Here is a 25536-nt window from a genome sequence, read left to right as displayed (position 1 = left end):
GGAACTATATAAAACTACAAAACTCTTTCCACACAAATAAAGTCAGATCTAAAGAATTGGAAAAATATTGAGTACTCTTGGATAGGCCAAGCAAATATAATAAAGATGACAATATCACCTAAACTAATCTATTTATTTAGTGCTATACCAATCAGACTCCCAAGAAACTATTTTAATGACCTAGAAAAAATAACCCCAAAGTTCATATGGAAGAACAAAGGGACAAGAATTTCCAGGGAACTAATGGAAAAAAATAATGAAATGAAGGCGCCCTAGCTATACTTGATCTAAAACTATATTACAAAGCAGCAGTCACCAAAATCATTTGGTATTGGCTAAGAAATAGTCTAGTTGATTAGTGGAATAGGTTAGATTCAAAGGAAAAATAATCAATAACTATAGCAATCTAGTGTTTGACAAACCCAAAGACCTCAACTTTTGGGATAAGAATTCACTATTAAAAATTCCTGGGAAAACTAGAAATTAGTATGGCAGAAACTAGGCATGGACCCACACTTAACACAGTACACCAAAATAAGATCAAAACGGATTCATGATCTTGCATAAAGAATGAGATTATAAATAAATTAGAAGAACATAGGATAGTTTACCTCTCATACTTGTGGAGGAGGAAGGAATTTGTGACCAAAGAAGAACCAGAAATCATTATTGATCACAAGATAGAAAATTTTGATTATATCAAGTTAAAAAGCTTTTGTGCAAAAGAAATAAAAAACAAAAACTAATGCAAACAAGATTAGAAGGGAAGCAATAAACTGGGAAAACATTTTTTACAGTTAAAGGTTCTGATTAATGCCTCATTTCCAAAATATTAGAGAATTGAATCTAGTTGATAAGAAATCAAGCCATTCTCTAATTGATAAATGGTCAAAGGATATGAACAGACAATTTTCAGAAGATCAAATTGAAACTATTTCTACTCATATGAAAGGGTGTTCCAAATCACTACTTGTAATGTTCTTCTTTTCTAAAATATGATTGTTCTCTGTGAGCAGGTTTCTTGGGGAGCTTCTGGAGGCAGCCTTAGTTTCAGTTCAGAGTAATAATTACCTCAAATGCAGCGAGCTGTTAAAAGTTCAGATCCTTTATTGTTTCTTCCAAAATAGTTCAATTAGGTTTCTTAGAGGCCTATCTCTCTCCTTGGTTTCAAGAGCTCTTGTTGCTAGTCCTTTGCCTCTTCCAGCTTCAGCCTCTCTTCTTCTGAATGTCTCTAGCCTGCACAAAGGTGAAAGTTGGAATATCAAATGGATCTGACTCCTCCTCCGAGAGAGTGGGCTTGTGGGCTTCTCTTAGATTTGTGAATCTCCTCCACTGAATCCTAACTTGTGAATATCCCGAAAGTCTCTAGTTGGCTTGTGGGAGCTCCTTATATATGATCTCTTAAAGGTGTGAATTCTAAAGGTGTGAGATGTGAACTCTAATGTGTGAGCTAATGTGTGAACTCTCCCAAAGGTGTGAATTCCAAAGGTGTGAACCAAGTACATAAGCATTGTTTCTATTAATTCCAGTGACCTAGCATCCTGTTTCAAGTTCTGGCCCATAACAACTACTGATCAGAGAAATGCAAATTAAGAAAATTCTGTTATACCACTGCACACCTGTCAGATTGGCTAAGATGACAGGAAAAGATAATGGTGAATGTTGGAGGGTCTGCGGGAAAACTGGGACACTGATACATTGCTGGTGAAACTGTGAACAGAACCAACCATTTTGGAGAACAATTTGGAACTATGCTCAAAAAGTTATCAAACTGTGCATACCCTTTGATCCAGCAGTATTACTACCTGGGCTTATATCCCAAAGAGATCTTAAAGAAGAGAAAAGTACCTGCATGTGCAAAAATGTTTGTGGTAGCCCTTTTTGTAGTGGCTAGAAACTGGAAATTGAATGTTTGCCCCTCAGTTGAAGAATGGCTCAGTAAATTATAGTATATGAATATCATAGAAAATTATTGTTCTGTAAGAAATGACCAGCAGGATGAATACAGAGAGGCTTGGAGAGACTTACATGAACTGATGCTAAGTGAAATGAGCAGAACCTGGAGATCATTATACACTTCAACAACAATACTATATGAGGATAAATTCTGATGGAAGTGGATATCCTTGACAATGAGAAGGTCAAATTCAGTTCCAATTGATCAATGATGAACAGAAACAGCTATACCCAGAAAAAGAACACTGGGAAATGAATGTGGACTGCTTGCATTTTCATTTTTCTTCCCAGGTTATTTTTACCTTTCTGAATCTGAATTTTCTTGTGCAACAAGAAAAGTGTACAATATATGTATATATATGTATGTACACATATATTGTATTTAAGATATACTTTAACATGTTTAGCATGTATGAGACTGACTGCCATCTAGGGGAGTAGGCGGAGGGACAGAAGAGAAAAGTTGGAACAGAACTGATTTCAAGGCACAATGTTGAAAAATTACCCATGCATATGTTCTGTCAATAAAAAGGTGTAATAAAATGAAAAAATAAACAAATTAATTAACTAATTAATTTTTAAAAAGATGTACATCTGATATTTATTAACAACACAATCCAAATAATTAGCATTTAGCATTTTCTTCCTCTGTATAAATTTTTCATTTCCTTATTCAGGTGTATGTCATTAATATAAAATGAAAGTTATCATTGTTAGTTTTTTGTTTTTTAAAAAAAGGGCCCGATTGTGTCTTTGTGTATGTTTTTTGAACCACAGCACACAGAGAAATAAAGATATTTTATATGGTGAGACAAATTGAACCTGTTTTTTTTAACTTTAAGAGGTTAAAAAAGGGTTTCTTTCTATTTCTGAATTCAGTTCTTGATTCTGATTCAATTTCTTGCTTTTAGTTGGGAAATACTCATGTGCTGAAACATAAGGCAATCCATTTTGTTATAGAGCTAATTCCTGGACCCAGGACCTAGCAAAGAACTCATATTTACACACACACACACACACACACACACACACACACACACACACACACTTGCAGGGAACTAGTTCTAGAGAGCATCCATTCAAATTGGGTATATAGAATTCCAAGAATACCTGCTGACCTATTTAGCAAGAAGCTTGCCAGGTCTTCCCCCTATTACTTTGAAAAAACAAAGGAACAAACAAACAAAAATTCTTTCCTGCTTAGCTTTTTTTCTATTGTTTTAATAAAATCCCTTATACTAATCCATCCTAATACCCCCTGCTTTAGTGTTTACACAATCACAGTCTAAACCATTATTAGCCAACGATGTCTGTAATACTTGATACAATGATTTCCATATATTAAGTTCTTAATAAATATCTGCTGATTTGAATTTTATAGAAAATAAGATAAAATAAATTATAAAGTGTATAGAAATATGAACTATTATAACTTTGAAATTATGTTACAGAATTCATTTTTTTGTTTGGAATTTTTAAGATTATCAAAAGTAAAAATAGTGCTGCTTGTGTGTGTGTGTGTGTGTGTGTGTGTGTGTTTTCCTCCTCATAATCTATTGTTACTTAAAGCTTGACTATTTTGCATTTTCAAGATTTTCTCTTTTCTCAAGATAGTCACAGTCATATGTGCATACACCTAGGAATAGATAACTGTGAATAATAAATCTCAGAGCTATGTATAATCAAAATAACACTTTTGGATTATAATTACATGGAATATGGCAATTGGCAAAAACCCAGTAAAAATGTCTAGTGCAAATTTAAATAATGATACAAGTTAATGGGATTTATTATTTGTAACTTTAAGGCTTCTTGCTGTAAAGATTTTTATTTATTACTTTTTTGGGGGGCAGAATAGATTCTAGCAATAATAATACTATACTTAATTACATGTAGAGGTGAAAATGAATGTAGGATGAAAATTGAAACTATTAAGGCATATTCAGGAAAAAAAACAATCAAAAAAATTAAATCTTATTGCAAAGTTAATTATCAGGATCATTAAAGTCAAAACTTAACAGTTACACAAAATATTCACATAATTGGGACAAGGAAGTTCTGATATGAATTACCCTGATTTTTTCTTCTTTCTTATTTCAACTTGCACGTTTAGTGGACTTCAAAATTGAATTTCACAATAGGAAGCAGGATGTCATAGATTATTGTTTCAAAAAGTAGAAACACATTTTGGGGAGAATGAGTGAATAAGAACCATTCATTTCTTAAGGTGGGAATTATTTTCACCACAGGAAATTTCATCTTCACATTAGATTCCTAACTTTAGTTTCTTCCATATTGAGGAATTTTTTTTCTCTACAAAAACATCTTATTGCTCCTAATCTGAGTCACACTTTTCATGATCTTTTATACACTCCAAAAACAATACAGATGAATTTTTTAAATGACAAATATATGTTTCAGAGAAACACATTTATGAAGTAGACTGCTTTTATTTAATGGAAACACTAAATAAACATCATTTTGTATTCTAAGTTGAAGCAATTCAATTTTAAATCTAGAAAAAAAGAGTAAAAGCATTTTTTTTGCTGGTCTCCATTAACCCACTAATAGGGAAGTAGCAATCTAGCAAAACATAAATTTTCTGAAATCAGAGGCTCATTTTCTAGAATGGTTTTTGTCAGGCACTGTTTTCTTTAGATTTCAAACCATGTGAATGTCATTGAAAGAAAATGTTTCCCATATGTTTTTGATTGATTTACACTTACCTTATAAAAAATAATGTTTGTTAGGAGTATTTGAAGTCCAAAAAAATCTTTGAAACTTTTTACAAGCCATTTTATTAAGACAAAGAAATCACATTTTGCTAAAATGTAAATTTTAACCATTACTCATTCATGGTTTTAAAGAAACAAGCAAAAAAAAAAAAATCTGTGAAGTTTAATTATGTCTTAAAGCTGGAAAATACATATAACTTCCTTCCTAAGTATATCTTCTTTCTTGTTCTTAAAAGTTGTATGTGTGTGTATATATATACCCAGTGAAATATAGAATAAGTATAATTGCCCATGTATAGTACAGGTCAAAAATTATTTTGTTGGGTATAAATAGATTATTTGGCTTTATATTACCCTCATAATTAGATCAATTCTCTCCTTGACTTGTCCCATGTGAATGCAGTCTTGAAATCTTTTTATTATTACTATTATTATTATAATAACTTTTTATTGACAGAACCCATGCCAGGATAATTTTTTACAACATTATCCCTTGCACTCACTTCTGTTCCGATTTTTCCCCTCTTTCCCTCTACTCCCTCCCCCACATGGCAAGCAGTCCTATATATGTTAAATATGTTGCAGTATATCCTAGATATAATATATGTGTGCAGAACCGAACAATTTTCTTGTTGCACAGGGAGAATTGGATTCAGAAGGTAAAAATAATTCGGGAAGAAAAACAAAAATGCAAACAGTTTACATTCATTTCCCAGTGTTCTTTCTTTAGGTGTAGCTGCTTCTCCTCCATCCTTGATCAACTGAAACTGAGTTAGGTCTCTTTTTCAAAGAAATCCACTTCCATCAGAATACATCCTCATACAGTATCGTTGTTGACGGATATAACGATCTCTTGGTTCTGCTCATTTCACTTAGCATCAGTTCATGATGTCTCTCCAAGACTCTCTGTATTCATCCTGCTGGTCATTTCTTACAGAATAGTCTTGAAATCTTAAAGTATATTTTATTTATTTTTTAAGGTGATCTAATGAAGAGATTGACATTATTCTGTAAGCTTTGGCTTGTTTTCTTTCACTGTATTTCAAATTCCATCACCCTAAACCTAAATATTGAGATGGTAAAAATTCATTTCAATAGAACCATAACTTTACTGTTTCATTTGTGGATTCAGATTAGCTGTAATTAAATATCTCTTAGCCTTTTCAAAAAGATGTTTGTTATCAATAAAGTCCAAATTGCCATTTTTTTTTTTTTTACAAAATTCTCTCTTTGCTTCCAATCTGTATTTACCCTCTTAGTTTTCAGTATACATTTGCTGATAACTAATAAATCACAGTGGGAATATGAAGATTAGTTTTCAGCTAAGCATATTTTCAAAAAAAAAAATTGGTGTGTGTGTGTGTGTGTGTGTGTGTGAGAGAGAGAGAGAGATATCCATAAGAAATGTTTCTTACTAACAAACTAGAGGTTAGCAAATAATAGAGTATGACTACACAATAATGCAGAATTGAGATAGTTACTGGATTGGGATAACATTACTATAGGATGCTAAAAATTCCCTTTTCGTACACACTCATAGTTCCTGAGAGCTGTCTTGAGTCAAGAAGTTAAATGATTTACTTATGATTTTAGAATCAGTATCAACTATGGACAATATTAAGGATCTTCACTATTTCCCCAGTTCATGGCATTATTAATAATTTATATATAAATATTTTTGTTACTGATATCTGTCAATCATAAGATCATAAATGAAGAAGTGAAAGAAAGCTTTAAAATCATCTTGTTCAATCTACTCATTTTAAGATGAGAAATTGAATCAGAGAGAAATTATGTTATTTACCCAAGTTTACACAAGTATCAAGTGGCAGAGATAACATAATAAAACAGACCCAGAATCCTGTCTGATATATATATATGAGATGTTAAACACCTTTAACACTCTAAGTGCTCTCTAAGCCATTTTGAAATGTAAATTGGAAATATTTAACAAAATAAATAAAGCTGCAATAAAACATAGAGAACATGAAGATTCTTTTTCTACGTCACTATGCAGTGATATTGACGTAGAAAAAGAATCTTCATTTTTTTTTAAAGGCCCTAAAAATAGAGCCTCTAAAACATATATGAGGATGTACCCACAGTGATCCTTATGTATGTTTTAAAAGCTCTATTTCTTTTTTTTTTTAGTTTCTGTTTAAAATTTTTATAATAGCTTTTTATTTTCAAAATTCATACAGCAATATTTTTCAGCATTCATGCTTGCAAAACTTTGTGTTCCAAATTTTCCTCTGGTCCCTTTCTCCCATCACCCTCTGCTAGATAGCAAGTAATCCAATATGGGTTAAATATGTGCAGTTATTCTAAACATATTTCTACACTCATCAAGCTGCACAAAAAAGTCAGATCAAAAAGGAAAAAAAAAGAAAAAAGAAAAGAAAACAAACAACAAAAAAGATGAAAATATTTTTTTTGTGAGCCACATTCAGTTCCTATTCTCATTTTTAATGCAAATAGCATCACATCTGTTAGAATTGGTCTGAATCACGTCATTGTTGAAGAGTCATGTACATCATAGTTGACCATCACATAATTTTCTTGTTGCTGTGTACAATGTTGTCTTGATTCTACTCACTTCACTTATCATCAGTTCCTGTAAGTCTCTCCAGGCCTTTCTGAAATCCCCCTGCTTATCATTTCTTATAGAATATTATTATTCATATACCATAACTTATACCATTCCCCATCTGATAGGCATTTACTCAGTTTCCAGTTCCTTGTAGTGGTCTTATTTTTATTTAAATCTGATGAATCTGATTTGAATCAGCAGTACCTCATGTTGTATCCAGCATGAATGATGTTAATAACATAGCTATTAATAGTTCTCATTTATATAGGATTTTAAAGTTTACAAGTCACTTTATAGTAATCACAACAATTAATATTCATATAACATTTACTATGTGGCAAGTGCTATAATAAACACTTTAAAATCATTATCTCATTTGATCCTTATTATCCCCCTGGGAGACAGATGCTCTTATTTCACTTCTATAGGTAAGGAATTAAATAAACAGGTTAAATGACTTAGTCATGGTTGTACAGGAAATAAGTTTTTGAGACCATATTTGAACTTAGATCTTCCTGTCTTTAGTTCTGGTGTTTTATAAGTTATGTCACATAGTTATAAGTAGGTGGTACATGATTTAAAGAATTAACAGGGGAGTGTGAGATGATTGGAATGTAGTTAACTTTTTACTCACAACATTTCATCTGTTCACTATTCCTTTGAAGTCTGTTTCAGATGGATTTTGTATCTACCATTCTAGAAGAGATGCCCATTCACAAAATTGTAAAATCAAAGTCTTAGGGTAAGAAGATGACTCATTTGCCAATATATTTCATCTATAATGAATCCCAAAGCAGTCAAATCTACTCTATTCTAAGATTTCTAAGGTGGTATTCACTGACTTGTCTTCTTGAATGTCTTGTCAATATTTCTTCCTTTCTCTCCAAAATAGTTATCAGATTTAACTTACATGATAAATAATAGCTTAAGCTTTAAATAGTATTTTCTCCCAATTATGCATCAGTAAAATTTTTAGTATTTATTTTTCAAAGATTTTGAGTTTCAAATTATTTTCCCTCCCTCCTCTCTTTTCTTTCAAAGATTGTAAGGCGGTTGGATATAGTTTATACATGTGCCATTATATAGAACACATTTCATAGTTGTGAAAAAAGGGAAAACAGATCATAAGGGTAAAACAAAACATAAAAAAGAGTAAGGTAAGTAAAAAAAAATTTTGCTCTGCATTTATCTGTTTATGGATATCATTTTCTTTCATGAATCTTCTCTACTTGATGGATCATTGTGTTGTTTGGAAGAGCTGAGTCAATCACAAATGATCATCATACAGTATTGGTGATACCGTATAAAATGTTCACCTTGCTCTGCTCATTTAACTCGGCATCAAGCTTGTTCAAATTTTTCCAGGTTTTTCTGAAATTTGCCTGTTCGTCATTTCTTATCACATACTAATATTCTATAACATTCATGTACCACATCTTATTCAATCAATGTCCTCTCAATGTCTAATATTTTGCCACCATGAAAAGGGCTGCTATAAATACTTGCATTTGGAGGTTCATTGTTTATGATCTCTTTAAGATACAGACTTAGTAGAGTTACTCCTAGATCAAGAGATATGCATAGTTTGGTTGTCTTTTGGGCATAAAAGCTGTAGTGTTAACAAACATTATTAGTGAATGATTGATAAAAAGAATTTGAACCATGGGCCTAAAATATTGAGGAGTCAGTGACTTTTGGAAGAATCTTAAGTCCTTAATAAATAAGATGTTAGGAAATTCAAGAGAAAATACATATGTAAAATATGTATCTAGGAATTTCCATTATATCTTATTTATTATGTGAACCTGAAAACATAATTTTCACAGAAGCAGCAATGTTCCTACAGTGCCTTCTTATTTCAAAAAGATATTCCAAGAATATGCTATAATGCTGGGCAGGATATTTGCCCATACTTATAAACTATTATCTTGACTTTAAAAAGTTAACATATTTATTATGTTATGTCATCTAACAGCCATGTAAACTTGATTTATTTTTAATGTTTAATCTTTTAAAGTTGTAGTTTAGTGATGTTCAGCACTGCAAAATTTGAGAGATCACCATTTTTAATGCAGAAAGTATTTACATTATGTTTTCTCATTCTGTGATTATATATGCCCAGATTTGTATGTCTGCATACACATACTATATATAAAAAAGTAGTGAAACTTTTTTTTACAGAAAATAAGAGTAAAAATCAGATATATTAAATATGATAGAGATGAAAAATAATCATTTTATCCTACATTACTTATAAATGTGTATACATGTTGAATTTTTCCCTATCAATTTTCTTCTAAGATTATATTCATTCTAGAGTCACTTGTGTTGATGAAAGAGGAAGTCTCATAGCTTTAAAAACAAATAAAACAACTACACAAAATAGTCTTGAAGGACAAAATAAAATTTTCTTTCTTTTCAAAATTAGAGTTTATTTTTTTGAAAATGTGTATCTCACAAACCTATAGAATTTTTTCCATTGGTGAGATTCATTAAATTTGACCTTTTTTATATAATTTAATAAAACTGAATATCAGAATAAAAGTAAGATAATTTTTTAAAATAGAATTAGGTTGTGTTCCTTCTTCTTACCCCATTATTTTGTAATTTTGGTAACTTTACAAAAATATTTTGCTTGGTCTTCATGCCAAGTCACAGAAATGGAAAAAAAAAATAATTAAAAAAAGATTAAAAAACATTAAGAAATAAGAGATGTTATTTGGTGAGCGTTACTCCATGATATGATGAGTTCATATCTCCTTTTGTGTATACTATCTATGTGTTATCTTGTGGTAGTCATCTGATTTCTTTTGACCTTGGTTTCCTAATAAGTAAAGTAAGTATTTAAATTAGATAACTGCTGAAGTCCATCCCAACTCTTGATCCAGGACACAATGATCTTCTATAGCCATGTACCAGACTTAGGCAGGTTCTAATGATGTGTTGCTTTGAGATTTTGGGGAGCTTGAAATATTTATAGTTCAGTTTAATATTTTACCTTTATTGCAATTATAGATGCCTTTATCAGTAACTGGAAATCTTTATTTATTTTGAACGATCCATTTAATTTATCTGGCCTGAGTTTAGGTTGTTAGTTCAGGTGGCAATACACAGTGCTCATGATAATGAATCTGAAGATACATACTTTCTCAGTTCAATGCATCCCTTTTCAGAGTTTCAGTTGCTATTCTTATTCCAAGGCATCTCCCTACAATGGATGTTATTTGGAATTAAGAAAAAAAAAAAAAGAAAGAAAAAGAAAAAAGCTGATGGAGTTTAAAACAATGCTAGCACTAGTTGAAAAACAAAGATCTTATCATGTGATGGCATCATTTTAATCTGGTATAAACTATAGATCATTATCTTATAATTTAATTTCATTAGTGTTTCTTTATGTACCAAAAATGGACGTTTTATGGACTGTGCCCTTCTTAAACTGTACTTATTTCACTATGAAATGTGTAAATGTTCTTGAGAGAATTGCTAAATTCTGTACATCAGAGATACTCTATAACTGAAAGAATTAAACAACAAGCTGATTACATATATTATAAATATTCTGCATATTGCTATTTATCCGTCATTCTTCAAAAAGGACCATGACTTCAGGAAGTGATGACATGACATGCAACTGAATTGGATTTAAGTGATAGAGAGTTGCACAAAGTCACCAGCATTAATATCTCTTTAAGAGTCATCTGGTTTCAGTGGCAAAATATAGATGAGGATGACTACAAATGGACTTGGATGCAATGGAATGTCTTGGGGTTTTTAAGGTAAGATTTTTAACACATCTCAAGACTTAGGCAATGCCAAGCCAGTTATTATGTAGCATATTATTCTCTACAAATATAAGCATATACTAATATAAACAACAGAGACAAAATATTTTAGTTTATAAATGATTATTACATGACAAAAATATTTTCTTATTTTTTATAATTATTGTGACTTAAAGCTTCTAAATGCGTTGATAAGTGTTTGGAAGTCTACTCTTTCCATTGACAAATTAACTTTAAATAAGATACATTTCTTAATCTGAAAATGTCTTTGCAACAGTCTGTTGAGATTGTGTAATCTGATGCCTTCATTTTAAAAAATAAGGCAGGTAAGGTTGTAACATAAAAAGTCTCATCACATGATAAGAGAGATTGAGAGATGAAAAGACAATATATTTATAATTGCAGGGTCTTCAGGAGAGTCTAGTTCCTTTTTTAGAAGAAAAATCTAAGTCTTTCCCTCCCTGCCCCCAAAATGAACTTCATCTGGCAAAGATGAAACAACCTCTATCTTGCCAAGATAGAACTCCAACCCAGGACTTCTCTCTGTGCGGGGTTTCTCATTCTGGTACTTCAGATTTTTATTTATATTATGAACATGTACATTTTCTGTTGCTTTATCCTTTTCTCAAATGATATTAAATTTTTTTTTATTAAACTTAACTGGATTTCCTCTTATCAGGGGACAATTAAACTTCTTTATATTATCTTTCATTTTAAAATTATAATAACAATGTGAATGTAAAGCCTGAAGAGAATTTTATAGTTCCCGAAGCTGAAACTTGTTTACACATCATTTGGCTATTAATTCACAGACATAGGTAAATTAATCTTTAAGGATTTGAAGTACAGAGTTTTGAGTTTATGTAATGATCCAGGGCTTACTACTTTACATGAAGAGAATAATAAAGTCTGTATAATAAATTCCTTGGAGAAGAACTATGTAAAACATTTTAAAGAAGTAATAGAAATAGGCAGATGTAAATACTGCTGATAAAATCCAAGAAACTTGCAGTAGAAGTAGTAGTTAATGATAATAATAAACAATTTCATTTTCACTTGTGATGGTTTGATAATTTAGTAAATGTCGACAATCTTTATATAAAAAGTTGAATATGTCTGTTGGGGGAAAGAAAAACAAAAGAATTGGAAGATGATACAGAGAGGACAGTAATGGGGTCTGGTCTTCGTACAGTCTCTAAGAGTGGAATAGATGGCAGGAAGATTTTTTTTTTTACTAGCTATATTTATTTTCCTGTGAAACTCCTGAAAATCCAAGAAAAAATAGAGGAGAGGAAATGATGAGAGAGGTAATAGAAGTGACAACCTGCTTTGAGTTCAACTAAGTAACATTTCAAAATCAATTAGCATAGTCCAGCCAAGTGACAGTATTTCACAGAATAATAGAGCAGAGCAGATAGAGATTTCAGAGAAAATGTATTTCAAATAATGAAAAGAAGGAGGAGGAGGAGAAAGAGGAGGAAGAGGAGAAGGAGAAGGAGGAGGAAGAGGAGGAGGAGAAGGAGGAGGAAGAGGAGGAGGAGAAGGAGGAGGAACAAATATGAGAGATAGAATGTACTCAGTGTGGAATACAGGGAAGGCCAGTGTGGCTAGATCCCAAAGTGAGAAAAGGGGGAATACTAGCCTGTGAGGTTAGAAAGATTGAATGGGGCCAGGTTGTGAAGAAATTTAAAAGTTAAACAAAGGGACTTATAGTTTATCCTAGTGGCAATAGGAAGTCATTGAATAGACTGAATAATGAAGAGATCTGTGCTTAAGGCAAATACCTTTGGGAGAAGAATAGTCTGGAATGATAGGAAACTTGAATCAAAAACCAATAATGAGACATTGCAATAATCTAGGTGAGAGATTATTGTAATATTTAGCTCAATGCCTCTTACATTGTAGAATCTTAGCATATATTTATTAAGATGATAGCTAAGTGAGTTGAGAGAATGAAAAGCTTTGGCAATTGACCCACCTGCTTTAAAGAAGTAACTAAAAGGGTCTAGGCTTTCAGGTGGCTCTATCTGTAAACAATACTGTATTTGGATTTAGAAAACAAATCTCTGATCTTGACTTTGTTAGTTTCCTAAGTGATCTTGAATATTTCAATCCAATTAAAAAACATTTATTAAACAGCTATATGTTAGGATATTGAAGTTAATTCCACTTTTGTAACATATTAGCTTTACTTCCTTGATAAATCATTAGACCTCTTATTTTCTACTTTGTAGCTACTCTCTTTTCAAAATCACATTTTTATCCAGTGATCATAACTCAGAAGACTTAATATATTTAACTCTATACTCTATAGTACTATGTATTTTTATCTTCATCTTGGCCATTTTGAACGAGATCCTCCAACTTTGCACCTCTTGTCTTGAGTGGTCTAAAATATCAAAACTATCATTGTCTCTGAAAAGTTGCATCAGAGGACTGCTTTGTTTTTTTCAACATCTTTGTGACTTCCAAAAATAAACTCCCTCATCTACTGGAATCTTTAAGGCATAGATTTCTTGCTTTTTATTTTGTATTTATATTCCAGTATTTACTAGTTCTTTGAAAACAGAACTTAAAATATTTTCATTCATTCGCTCATATTCATTATGTATCATTAACAACTTTATAAGGATATTGTTTGTAAATTGGGTTATCTTTCCACAATGGTAGAGTGAGTTCTATCACTGAAAATCCCCTTTAACAATAAAATCATAATTCCACAAGAAAATGCGCTAAACACAGTAATATAAATATAAATAACAGCAGTTTCTATCCTTAAGAAACATGCATTGGACTTGGGGGGGAAATTATGTACACAAATAGCAAATACAAAATATTGGAAAGGATTTAAGTAAAAATAAGAAAAAAGGCTGAAGTAAAGCTGCCCCTTGATGAGAGCCAGAAGTTTTAAAAGTGTTTAAAAAAGAATATTATTGGCATAGGAAAACAAAATGACATTCATAGATAATTGGAATTGGCCAATTAAGCTACAAAATAAAATAAAGGAGATGATATAAGGTAAAATCAACCTGAAAAAAAATGTTTGTAGTCAGACTTTGAAGTGCTCTAAATGTTATGGATAATAATTCATATATTTAACTAAATGCAATAGAGAACCACTGACTTACTGAGCAGAGGAACGATCTTTCAAACCAGAACTTTTAAGTATATAACCCCTTATGTTTCACAGTCTTAGACAACTTATAAGATCTTGATGCAAGAATCACATAATTTATTGTTACCTCATTACCTCCACCTGGAGTGACTGGAGAAAATCTCCTAATGCACTCATGGTATGGGTTTCTCCAAGTGTAATTAGAAAGGAATCTCAGTTACTGGATGAGTACTCAAAGTAGCAACATACAAATCAGATAGAACAATCTTTATTTTACTACACAGAAAGTGGAAAAAATGAAAAGTTGTATATTCAAGTAGCTCAGCAATTCATTATGAAATGTACTTGAACATCAGCTTTTTAATCTAGTTTAACTTTTGATATTATAATTTGTCCCTAATTCCTAAGTACTCTTACACAAATTTTCCAACATACATAGTATACTTTGTGGTTTGTTTTGTTCACTCATTTTTCAGTCTTGTCTGATTTTTCATTACTACATTTGGGATTTTCTTGGCAAAAATAGTGGAGTGATTTACCATTTACTTCCCCAGCTCATTTTATAGAAGTGTAAACTGAGACAAACAGAATTACATTATTTGCCTAAGGTTGTATAGCTAGTAAGAGTCCATATTTGAATGTAGAAACAAGAGTCTTCCTGATTCCTGTTCACTGTACCACTTAACTGACCCTACCCCAAAACGAATATTATTTAAAAGCTGCTGAGTAAGAAATCCGTTTCTTATCATATCCTCATTTTCCTTAAAACTCATTGGCCTTGTTCTCTAAGCAGGACAGTGGAGAGGAACTATAGAATAATTCTCTTCTGTTTCTAAGAGATTTTTCTTCATTGGGGAATGCTTTGCTCTATTTAAAAGGTTCAATTCCCAAACTCTCAAAATTAATAACATCCAAATTTTGGAATTTACAAACTTTCACATTAGACAATTCTCCAAAGTGCTGATGGAAAGGAAATCAACCTTTTTCCAGCAAAGTTCAATTCTGTAATTGTACTACAAAAAACATAATTGGTATTTCTTCTTTTTAGGGTTATGTAATTTAGACAATGTCATTGCCCTGGGCTTAACTTTCCTTATTTCTAAAATAGGAAGGGTTAGGTTAAATAATCTTTAAGGCCCAATTCAATTATAAATCCTGTCATCCTAAGCAGTTCCTTCCTTTGTTACTTCAAATGAAACCTGGAGGCATAGAAAAAATGATGGGTACATATCTGTCAGGACAGGTAGGTGATATTGATTTACACTTTGAAAGGATGCTTTACAAAAAGTTGCAAAATATTTGCATTACTTCAGTAATAGGCAATAGGACTGTGCCATATTTCTCTGAGTCACAGTCCAAGAGGACAGGACACTTAATCTTTCCAACAAAGTTTTAATGAAAGCTCATAAACCTGTGGTCTGTCAGCAACCAAATTGAAAAACAACCATTAAAAGTGTCGAGAGAGTGGTGCTTGTTAGACAGCAAACACCATAAATCGTTTTCTCTCTGAAAAGCCTGAGAGAGACTCCTCATTTCTGTGATAAAGCTTTTGAATATTTTACATATAATATGTACTAGCACAAAGTAAATCTTTCTATTCATGGTAACTTGTAAAAAAATCAAGGGGAAAATAGTATTTTGCCTTGCCCTGCCCAATGTACATTCTCGTATGGTACCAATGCAAATTTGCTGGCACTAATGCAAATATTTACAGACGGATGTGGAATAATGTGCCTTTCAGAAGCTTAATTCAATCATAAAATCATACAGGACAATATCTATTGCTGCTGAAATAGCAAACAGTGCAAAATCTTTCAAGTAATTGAATGTAAGATTGTTTTTTCCTCTCAGCTGGCAAATTTCTTTTTTTTTTCCTACTTGTAAAAATCGAGTCTCCTTCAAGATGTTCTTGGGAAAGGCAAGAAAAACATTTTCTAAGACTAAACATCATGAGGCATTCGAAAGACTCTGTGAGCAGAGGGCAAAATCCTGACTTTACTGATGCCTTCTATTTTTATCATCTTGACCAAAATCATGTAACCTCTGTGGACTTCAGTTTTCTCACCTGTAATATAAAAGGAGTTGCCTTTGATGACACAAGAATCCTTCTAGTTCTAGAAGAATATTACAGTTTCCAAAACTAAATGTATAGGTTATAGGTTTTTATTTCATGCCAAGATACAGTGTGCTTACCAGTAGTATATAAGGCAAAAATAAATACTTCATACATAGAATAGTTATTCAAACTAAAGCTTTGGAATGATTTTTTTTTTTTAATGATTTGAGCTTATTTAGGCATAGTCAATAGTCAGTAAATCATATTTTCCTTTCTTTTCTTTGAATTTTTAGTCATTCATCAGAGATGTATTTATTTAATTTGGAGTCAAGTGGAACAATTAGGGAAATGTCAAAATTAGAGAAGTTTAAGTTTTATAATTGTTTTTAAGAAATATCACTTTATTATTATCAAATATATTTCTAAAGGAAAACTGATCCTAACATAGGAAAGCAGAACAACAGATATGGCAAAGTTCAAATACATGTGTGAATTCTAAAATTATAGGCATAGATTTGATGAAAAGCTTAATAATTAAATATGAATTACATACAGAGCAGCGAATGAACTCCTTAGCTTGTTACAGAGAAAGGAAAAAAAAAGATTATTCCTCACATTGAAAATTTTAAAATTTTAAGAAGTCACAGAGAATGTATTTTTAATTGAAGAGTCTATAAAGATTGAAAATGTACGCTAGTGAGGAAAAAAAAGAAGCATTGCATGAGGTGCTTTAATCTGAATATTTCTTTTCTAGTTCCTAGACGTTTATGGATCTTTCTACTTTTTTTTTAATGTTTTTGGATGTGCTCCACAAATATTTCACAGTGCATGTGTCATAGTGTTCCGGAAGAGTTGGTGGTTGTGAAGTTTGCAGGCCATGCCAGCTTCTTTCTATCAAAAAGGATATAAGCTAAATATAAGAAAAATAGACTTTTTGATAAGTCTGATAAGAATAGAAATGTGTTACTAGGTTAGGAAATTTTTATGTTATTCAATATGTTCTCTGCTTTCAGGAATAGAACATATGTTTCCACATGTACTACAAATGCTCTATCAGATTAGGGAACACTCCTTTAATTTTTGTATCCTCAAGTCCTTATTCAGAGTAACTTGAAACACACACACACACACACACACACACACACACACACACACACACACAAAGACAAGTAATAATAAAGTGGTTAGGTAAGTGTATTACCATAATTGTTATTGTGCAGTTGAAAAAAAAACTCTGATTTTATTATAGATATGTAATGTGTATGTATATGTATATAATCTTTAGATTTTAGAAATGTGATCTTGAATGTGTCACATAACTTTTCTGAGATTCTTCAATGTGAATAAAATGGTGTATTTTAGACAAAGTTATTGTGCATAGAAGGCAAATTTTTTTTTTTTGACTACAGGATGAGGATGAGTAAGAAATACATGCTATAAGCTTTGGGCAGAACAAAAATGTTAATTCCTTTTTTTTATTATTTACTATTTATATATTTTAATAATAGTTTTGTATTTTTCAAAATACATGAAAAGATAAGTTTCAACATTCACCCTAACAAAACCTTGTGTTCCATATTTTTCATGCTCCCTTTTCCCTTCCCCTAATGCAATAAACAAATAATCCAATACAAGTTAAATGTGTGCAATTCTTCTAAATATATTTTCATTTTTATCATATTGCACAAGAAAAATCAGATCAAAAAGAAAAACAAATAAGAGTAAAGAAAGCCAAGCAAGCAAACAACAACAAAAAAGGTGAAAATTCTGTGTTGTGGTTTTGTCCCCATAATTCTTTCTCTGGATGCAAATGACTCTTCATCACAAATCTATTGAAATTGGCCCGAATAACCTCAATGTTGAAAAGAACCAGATCCATCACAATTAATCATCACATACTCTTGTTGTTGGTGTGTATAAATGTTCTTTTGCTTCTACTCAATTCACTTAGCATTACTTCATGTAAGTTTCTCCAAGCCTTTCTGAAATTATTCTGCTGATCATTTTTCATAGAACAATAATATTCCATTGCATTCATATACCATAACTTATTCAGCCATTTCCTCAACTGATGGGCATCCATTCAGTTTCCAGTTCCTTACACTATAAAAAGGGCTGCTATAAACAAACAAACAAACAAAAATGTTAAATCTTAATGTTAATTTTAAATTACATGCAAAAATTAAGGAAAAATATCCAAAGGGCTATATATCATCAGGTATACATAAGTCAGTTATAAGTTAGTTCTAGTTGGAATATTTTTTCTGAACTCAGGTTATTTCCACAGATCTTAAGATATCATTATTATGCCTATTTTCTTTATCTTCTTTGAAAGGATTAATATTTACTACTATTATACCTGTGAATATCATTTCCTTTTTCTGACATCAATTTCTTCATATATAAAATATTATGTTGTGAAGGTGAGAAGTGGTGATGATTTCTAAAATCTCTTCTGGTTATAAATTCTCTCTGTATATATTTATATATGTCATGAAAATGTACACATGTATATATATATATATATATATATATATATATATATATATATAATATAGCCTAACTATAATAATATCTTATGAACATTGTATATTCTGGGTACTCAACTGAACAATGAAGAGCTCAAATTTATAAATTTTCTTACTTTTAAATAGGAGATAGTGATGACATTTAAAACCAAGTTGTCACATAACTTAGTATTCAGGGACTTCAATGTAAAGTTAACACAAAGATAGAAGAATGAAAAGAATGTTAGAAAATGACTCAGGATTAATCAATGGAAGACATAAATATTTGTAAAATATGCAAAAAACTCACTATAATGAATATATAATTTTATCAAAGTACCATAGATTTTTATTTAATAATACTTTGAATAACTAAACAAAGTTTAAATTGATATGCATGGTCCTTTTAGTGTTGAATGTTTTAGAGATAATTAGTTGCTAGGTTAAACATGATGAAGTCCCTTGTCATCTTAAACCTAAACTTCCTTACTTTTAAAGTTAGATACTTGTATCCCATAGTCTCCTAAAACAAAGGCCAAATTTAATACAAATTATAAGAGATTATGTGAAAATTTTGACAGTATTTAATGGATCAAATCAAAAAAGGTCACCTGAAAAATGGAAAGCATACTTTTAAAAAAAAAAAATAGATAAAGAATTTTCAAGTGGTTAGAGGAGAATCTATCTGTACTTTAGTTTATGGTTGACATATTCAAGATCAGAGAATTAATAAATTGGTCAATTATTATATTCATTTCAGTGAATCATATAATATTAGTGACTTTTTCAATGACTGATATCCAGATCATCCAAAGATGATATCCATCTTTCTTATTAAGAATCTCCACAAGAATGAGTGATTCTTATATCATTGTTATATTTAAGGAAGCTATGAGAAATCAACAATCAAATTTTGGTGGAAAAATTTTCAAATTAAAATAACAATGATTAAAAACCTGTCTACATACTTAAAAAAAATAAACTTAAATGTATTGTTTAAAAAAAATAAAAACATCCTAATTGTTTCTTTCTTGGTTAAGAGCCAAAATGTTACACTGAAGCCAAGAAGTTGCTGGAGCTCTCCCAGTTTCCCTCAGAAACCAAATGAAATCATTTCTGTGAACAGTCTAATGGAATGAAGCCACTCTCCAGCTCAAGATAGATTGGAAAAACTTCAAGAAAAGTTAGTCTCACTGAGGGGAAGGCGATATTCAGGCACATTCAGAAGGAGTCTGGGAAAGCTAGTGAGAGAGTCTTACTCACAACAGATGAGCAACTTAGACCCTTGGCCCTGGATCTGTAGTAGAAAGTGGGCAGCCTCCGGTTCCAATTCATAAGGCAAATTTTTGGAAACTGGGTTGTTTCCTGGAAAGAGGAGGTAAAGCTAGCTAGCCCCTGCTGCGAATAAGACATCAATCACAAGGAGCCTTGTGTTCAAAGTCAAAGCTCAGAGCTTCACCCTATTTATCCCAGAAACAGAGCTTGAATATAAAACTAAAAAAAAGAAGAAATAGAAAAAAAAAATAAAACAAAGAAAAAAAAAGAAAAGAAAGAAAATAAACAAAAAACAGAAAAGGATCTCAACCATATAAAACTACTATGATGACAGACAATACCAAAGCACCAACTCAGATAAGGACAAAATGTACACAGAGAAAAGTTTAGAGTGATTTGGATTCTTACAAGCCCAAAGAGGCTTCTTAAAAAATTTAAAAGACAAATAAGAAAGACTGAAGGGAAAAAAAAACACAACAAATTAAAAATTCTGAAACTTTAAGGAGATAGTAATATAATTGAAACTAAGTAAACTATTGAACTAATTAACAAAATTTAGAGTTGGTTTTATAAAACAACAACAACAACAACAAAATAGACAAGCCTTTGGCTAATTAGATTAGGAAAAAAAGAAAAAAAAAAAAAAAGAAAACTTAATTACCAGCATCAAAAATGAAAAGGGTGAACTTACCACCAAAGACAAAAAAATTAGGAACTAATTTGTCCAACTATATGACAGCAAGTCTGACAATCTAATTGAAAGATTAATATTCACAAAAATAAAAATTGCCCGGATTGACAGAAGAGGAAATAAATCACTTTAAAAATCCCATTTTAGAAAAGGAAATTGAACAAGCCATAACTGAACTTCTTAAGAAAAATCTATTTGGATTTATAAGTAAATTCTATCAAAACATTTAAAGAATAATTAATTCTAATACTATATAAAATATTTAGAAAAATTGGTTAAAAAAAAAAGAGTTCTGAGAAATTCCTTCTATTATACAAATATGTTACTGATACTTAAACCAGAAAGAGCTAAAATAAGAAAAGGAAATTACAGACCAATTTCCCTAATGAATATTGATAGAAAAATTTTAGATAAAATATTGGAAAAGAGATTTTAACAATGTATTAGGAGGATAATATACTATGACCAAGTGGAATTTATACCAGAAATGTGGGCCTGATTCAGTATTAGGAAAAGTATTTCCATCATCAACCACATCAATAATGTGAGAAATACTGAAAAGTTGCATTTCCAGTGTTGCAAGCTTCAATGAATGTACCATAGTGGGTATCACTGACCAAACGGTTTTTGGAAAGTGAGATGTAGAGGACTAGAACTTTGGAGAAGTATACTTGAAACAAGGATACTTACAACAAGGTGTTAACTCAGTGGAACTGATGAGATGATGGTTCTTTAATATACATATACTTAGTACTTAGCATGGTGATATAATGGTTCTCTAGTTAACACATATATAATGTGCTATAATGATGTAATCATATTAAGATATTTAAGGGCTGAGAAGCAATGGAAAAGAGACATTCCATCTGTGACCATCCTCCTGGTGGCTCTCCTGCCTCCTGCACTCCTCCACTAAGATCAAGACTTGGTTACACTGTGACAGACACAAACTGTAAAGGAGACAGACTGTGAAGGAGACAATAAAGACTCTAGACGCTAGAATCCTGACTATCTTCCTCATGACTTTTCTGCTGAGACTAAGGCCCATCTGGAGGACCTCTAGAAAGTTAACCCAGACATTATAGTGAGAAGTTAAAGAAAGTTAAGATTCCATAAAACAATTAAGTTATCAATAGAAACCTTGAGTAATTAAGGAATTGGAGAGCTAGGAAAACACAAGTGGATTAAGCCAATCAGAAAGAGTTGTGTAGTTTTGAGAAAACAGCAAACTTAAGATAATAACTATCCAACCCAAACTAGTTAGAGTCAGTGAACTGAATTGACTTGATCAAGTCACTATTGTGCCTGCTTAATAGGTTAATTGAAAAATAAACAACACACGTCATAGGAGGTGTTTTCAACATTTTTGAATGTGGGATGTATGACAAAGGAAGGGGAACATGCTTATACATATGTAGGGGAAACATAGTGGACAGATCAAAAAAAAAGATTATAACCTGGAAAGGAATGGATAAATCCAGTCTTTGAAGGGAAGGACTGAACCAGACTAACCAGTATAAAGCTTCTCTCATGTCAATGCTCAGGGATCCCTCTTCCCAAAGAGGATCAAAGTCCACTTCTGGTCAGAAATGTTAAGATGCTTCCTTAAGATTTTTTAATAAATTTCTTTGATATCTGATTTTCAGTGTCAAGAGTACGTTTCTAACAATTTTGGTGCCCAGACATGGGGCTTGATTCTCAGACCTTGGATGAGCACAGTAAAACCCTCTTAGGAAGAGCAGAAAGTTCATTTCAATGGTCTTGAATGTTGAAGCCCATTCCTTTTGAACTTGCAATTTCAAACCATGAGCCTGAAGAATTTTAACAATTGGGTAGCCCACTGACCAGCAGACCACAAAAGTTGATATATCAAACAAAGGTAAGAAGTACCCTTTGCTGGTTGGGAAGCTCCTTGTCGAGGAAGGCAGAGTAAACAACTTTGGGTTGTGCCAGCTTACTAAAATTGCAAATGGGAGAAATGGGTTCTGGGACTAGAAAACAGGGAGGAATCCCTGAGAATAGGAACTGGGAAGATGCTCTCAGGAGAAAGGGCAAGGAAAGAGTAAAGAAGTGAGGTCCAAAAGGGAAAAGACAGAAGAAAAAGAAATTTACAAAATAGTCTGTGTTTGTGTGTGTTTGTGTGTGTGTGTGTGTGTGTGTGTGTGTGAAAGAGAGAGAGAGAGAAAGAAAAAAAGAAAGAAAGAGAGAAAGACAGCCTATGGTTTTGTCTTGTAAAAGATCTGGACCTTTGGGATTTACAAGAGCTTGTTTTGTACATAATTGGATTTATGCAAATAGCTTTTAGCTAGAGAGGAGGGATTAGTTCTGAGAAAGGGAAAAGTTTTGACTGCCATATCTGAAAAAAAAAGAAAAAAAAAGCAAAAACCAACCCTGATATTTCTATGGACGTAGGATTGGGTAATTTGGGTTTGCAGAAATAGTAACAGTTATAGAACTGCTAAAGCTTTTTAACTTACTCTGTGTTGTCAGCTAACTTGACTTAGTCCATTGTATTTTTAAGTAGGTCCAATTTACATCATTAAAAGCTTTCTGAGGACCTGAACCTAAGGCTTACAGAAACACATCAAAAACAAACCAACAAAAGAAAAACTGCCTTCTCTTGGATTTTTACATGCTTCTCTGCCTTGGAGTGTTTTGTGGAATGTATTCTGGCTATGCTGGCATCCTTGACTGGCCTAGATTCTTTTGGGTTTTATGTTGGTGCCCCAACATCTTTGACAAAGGTACTTGGCATTTCTGGCAAGGAGGGTGGGCTTAGTCACTAGACTACAGACCTGCCCCAGCTAGATGCTTGGGGTCAAATTTCTTCAACCCTCTGACCTGGGGTCTTAAAGTCTGACAATTTCTTAAAGCTCTTGTTGATAGACTTAAAAGGGCAGTTTTCTGTCACCTTAAATTTGGGGGCTGTATGTGTTTAGATTTGAATTTTGATGCTGAAATTGTATGAGATTATTGAGATAACTACTATGAACTAGTGCGTGCTAAAATTATGAACTTGTTTATGCTGGTATAAGATTTAGAAATGTGTGCATTGATACTGAAGTATAATTACTAGAAATTTAAATCTGTATTTAATTTGATTTATAACTTAAAAAAAAAACCAATTTAGGTATTGAAACAAAGTTCTCTGCTAACTTACCTAAATAGGTCACATGTTTGTATCTCCTAATTAGATCTAAATTATATATTGTGTAATTTGTAAAAATTGTATGTGCATTTTGTCAGCCCAGCTGGATTTGTGTAATAAATTTTGTGAAATTTGGTCCAAAGTTATTTAGATATTACCGATATTCTAAATTTTAAAACTTGTCTTGCTTTCTCCCTTTAACAAAGAAGCCAAGAAAATTTGGCATATAGGCATATGTGTAATCACAAAACAAATTGTATCTGAAAGGTGTATAATATATTTAGAGATAAAGGAGAAGGTATTGAGCAGGTGTCATTCTCCAGGAAGGAAACTTGGTTCCAAAATATTCAAGTTAAGTTTTACTGAAATGACACTGGTCATTTCATGGAAACTGAGATAGAATGGACCATTTGATAAAATGGGTGGGAGTTTTTCCCTGGGCTCTGCTCCTTTAAGAGAGATTAATGGAATTACATTGGAATAAATTATACATAAGTATGGATTGGTAGAGACCAATGATTCTGATAATGAAAGATTCTTCTATGGTTTTATAAAAGAAATAATGGGAAGGGATTGCAATAAGTGACAATTCCATGAACCTGGGCATCTGCCCTCATCAGGGAAAGTGGAAAGACTGAATCAGATTCTTAAGAAACAAATTACTAAATTGCCTTGGATCAAATGTTTGCTTCTTGCTTTGCTAAAGAATTAGAACTATCTCCAGAAGTGATCTGACATTTCCCTAGTATAAGATGATGTTTGGTTTATTTTATTTGGTAGGAGAAAGGGAAAGAACCTCTTTTGAAATAAAAGATAAGTTTTAAAGCAATTATATACTGGAGGTGTCCTTTTTGGCTTACAGCCCTAAGGAAGCAAGGATTACTAGCCCAAACAACACCTTTGGAATTTGCAGTTCCAGAGAACTGGTACTTACTAAGTCCTGGAATCAGCAGAGTGGGAAGGACTTTACCAGGTGATACAGTTGACTTAAACTGCAGTCCAGAGTCTTAGAACACCAGGATTAAAGAACATGGAGGAATTTCAAGAATGGACTCTTAAGGACATTTTATAACCTCTAAAATTGACTTTGTAATTAGGAATATTTTAGCAGGAGGGAAGATTAATTGTTCTTAGAGGAATTTTGAACAGTATTGGTGTTGTACCTGTGATTTATATGTCCTGAAAGGTTTATAGAGACTCGTTGATTATTGGAAGTTGAATCAACAATTTTTAGGATGATGAAATTATTAATTTCAATTCTAATAGTATTCTTTAATGTGAAATTAGGATAGTAGATAGAGAACAAAGGGATAAAAGGAAGTTTCCTTAAAATAATAAGCAGTATCTTGCTAAAACCAATAGCAAGCATTATTTGTAATGGAGACAAACTGGGTACATTCCCAATAAGATCAGAGGTAAAACAAGGATGCCTATAATCACCACTATTATTCAACATTGTACTAAAAATGTTGACTTTAGCAATAAGGAAAGAAAAAAGGTATTAAAGGAATTAGAATGAACAATGAAGAGGTAAAATTATCACTCTTTGCAGATGATATGATGATATACTTAGAAAATCCTAGAGAATCATACAAAGACCAATTTGAAACAATTAACAGCTTTAGCAAAGTTGCAAGATATAAAATAAATCCACAAAAATCATCAGTATTTCTATATATTG

The 25536-nt window shown here is 31.8% G+C and overlaps 1 long non-coding RNA gene across 1 annotated transcript in view; it reads left to right on the top strand.

The window, feature by feature from the left end:
• The window catches only part of LOC105750161, a 258080-nt gene that overhangs the window by 20941 nt on the left and 211603 nt on the right, over positions 1-25536 (top strand). The gene's annotated exons all lie outside the window — the stretch shown is intronic.

This window comes from Sarcophilus harrisii, chromosome 3, assembly GCF_902635505.1.
Source record: "Sarcophilus harrisii chromosome 3, mSarHar1.11, whole genome shotgun sequence".
Taxonomy (NCBI): Eukaryota; Metazoa; Chordata; class Mammalia; order Dasyuromorphia; family Dasyuridae; genus Sarcophilus; species Sarcophilus harrisii.
Note: the sequence above shows the minus strand (reverse complement) of the source record. Positions and strands in the feature narration are given on the sequence as shown.